The following is a 3,071-nucleotide window of genomic DNA, read 5'->3' on the forward strand; positions in this document are numbered from 1 at the left end:
CATTTCATTGTGCAAAATTTTTATTTCTACAATATTTACCAAATTTAATTCCCTAAGGAAAGGATTCAAACCTATAACTTCTAATTTGAATGATTGGAAGTTTAACCATCATGGCAATGGTTGAATTTTAAATCTAAATTTAACAAAATAATATATGTTAAGACTCTAGGCAAGTCAATGACTATTTTTTTTTTTTTGTTGATTTTTGTCGTTTCAAATATTTCATGCTTTAATAATTTATAAGATATGACTTATGAGTATTGAGTTTTAATTTATATGTTATTTGAGAATTTGTCTACTATGAATTGTGATATTAAAAATTAATTTGAGTATCGTGAAATGTGAATATGTGATTTATGAAAATTGAAAATGAGAAATTGGGGAATTTATAATTTGTGATGAATGGGTGTTGAGAATTGAAAATTGAAACTTTAATTATATTTTAAAATTAATTTTAATTACATTTATCTTTGATTAACGTTCAATTATTATACTAATTATGGAATGATTTTTTCAACTGAATCTCAATCTAGGTTTTGTAGTGGTGCATCTAATCTCTCAACTACTTTTAGTCAAGCAAATGATTTGTTAAACATTGATAATACAAAGAAATTTTATGTATTATGTAATTTATATTATTTCGGAATGTATTGAAATATAATATGATATAAATATACGATTTTTACATTTTAGTGTATTTACATATAAATGAAGAATTTTTAATATTATTTTATTTAATATTAATAAACGGTATCGTTATACGGCTGTTGACTATCGACAGTCAACGATCAACAGCTGCCTTAGCTGAGTCGAAATCCTGGATTCGCTCCTACCTCGATTCATAAGATTTCGTCTGACTTCGAAGTTGAGCAATTTCCTCCTTAGAGCTCGTACTGGAGCAAATGCCTTGTTATTTTTCATGGCTTGCTGGCGAATTCTTAAAAAGTCTTCGGACATCGGCCAATAGCCTTGCATTACTGGTAGCCAGTTTTGCTGCATCTCTAGCCAAGTCTTTCTACCTCGTCGCTTCTTTCTCCAAATTCTCAACCCTCTTCTCAATCTCCACGTACCTTATTTCCAAGCTCTCCACATTTCCTTCCAGCGTTGCAGCTTACAGGATACACAACTCATATTCTATCTACTGGTTGAGATACAGTAGAGTAGATTGCAAAAGGTGAACATCAAAAAATAAAATAAAAATTTTCCCCATGTACCTAGAAGAGAATTTGGAATGTTTTAGAAGGAGAAGATGCAAAAATGGTCGCAGGAAAATACTTTAACATGTACAACAAAATGGTCGAAGAAGAATCTTAAGCGAAGGGAAGGAAAAAACACAAAAAAGGGAATTTTGAAAGAGTGAGGAAATATAGAATTACTAGGAATATCATATTTATAACTTCTGTAAACAGAGTCCAGTCTTCCAAGCCCTTGAAGATTGATAGTGGCCACTCAGATGCAAGCCAATCCTAGCCATTAAATACAAAAAGGCTTAAAAAATATTTCAAATGGATGGCTTAGATGAGATGCGCGTTTCACTCCTATTAAATAAATACTATAAATGCACCTTGAAATGCGCAAATTGATACACGCAATGACTGCAATTATGAAGTGCCCTTCACTGTACCACGAGTTCTCTACTTAGGCCCTTGATAAATAGGTATATTGAAAACTGATTTTTTGACCGTTAAAAGAAAAATGGGAGCCATTTATGAGAGAAGTCAAAAATTACAGTTGGAATAGTGAAATAACGGTCAAAAAATCAATTTTTTGGGATGAAAAATTACTCTCAAACATCCTCTTAACATAAGTTGTTAAGCTCGAACTTCAAGGACTATTAGAGATATTTTCCTACATCAATAAAGCAAAGTGAAAATATCCAACTTCATTTTCATTAAAATTCAATTAAGCATTCCATTGAATACAATTCGATCCTTCTAGGCCAAATCACAATTGGCCTCATATTTATAAGAGGTCAAGATAAAAGTTCACCAAATAATTTTTGGGCTCGTATATTACAAGGAATTATTAAGACCTATAGCATCAAAATAAATATGGTTCGTGCAATATAAAACCTTCGCCACTATCAGCGAGCATTTCTAAAAGTTCAAATCATGTGTTAATCTAGGCCACTGTCAGCAAGTATTTATAATACGAAGCCATAAATTTGATCTTGAATACAAACGATGAGCACACGAGGCGTCCTAGTGCAAAATCATGGAACAAGTAAAAAAAAATACTCATATTTATCTCCTGACTATTGTACATCAACAAAAATCGTTATTAAAGCACAGATAAATATGAATGTTAAAACTTCTAAGCATGAATTCACCATCAATGAGTGAAGAACACGTGGCAGGATTAATAAAACCTAGAAAGGAAATAGTTTCAGTAAAAAGTGATTAATCATCAACTGCCACATGTCATCAAAAGAAAATAATTAATTTTTCTCATGGCCTTGTCAGGAATCATAAATAAGCATATTTGGGAGCAAAGATGGATATGGAAAATTAATATACACTCTTTTCAAATATCCATTTCTCTCCTAGCACTTATTTGGAGTAGAATTCAATGAGTTTGGGTAGTGAAAATCTCAATTAGGTATATTACACAATACACATCCAGCCCACGGTCAGTCCATTCAAGCACATACAGCCCACGGTCAGCCCATTCAAGCAGCCCAAAATACAACTCCAGTCCACATTACAAGTTGCTCCGACGCATCACTCAAGGATGAAAAAGGATAGTATATTTTTATATATTCTGAGTATTATTCTTTAGTTATTGTAAATATTTTCCTTCCATAAATTGTGAATAGATTTTAGGGATCTTTAGGAAATATTTACGGTTAGTTTGTTGTGGAATTGTGTATATAAAGGTATGAGCACTGTACAAAATTATTGAATGGGTATGAGCACTGTACAGAATTATTGAATGGAATACACTTGAAAATTCGCAGCATCCATGTGTTAATGATCTCTGCACCTTTGTGTTTTTGCTTCTCTGTTTTTTGCTTATTTACATGGTATCAGAGCGAAAGAAGGATTAACCATGGATGAACACCAAGATAACTC

Source organism: Olea europaea, unplaced genomic scaffold, assembly GCF_002742605.1.
Source record: "Olea europaea var. sylvestris unplaced genomic scaffold, O_europaea_v1 scaffold1505, whole genome shotgun sequence".
In the NCBI taxonomy this organism is placed as follows: domain Eukaryota; kingdom Viridiplantae; phylum Streptophyta; class Magnoliopsida; order Lamiales; family Oleaceae; genus Olea; species Olea europaea.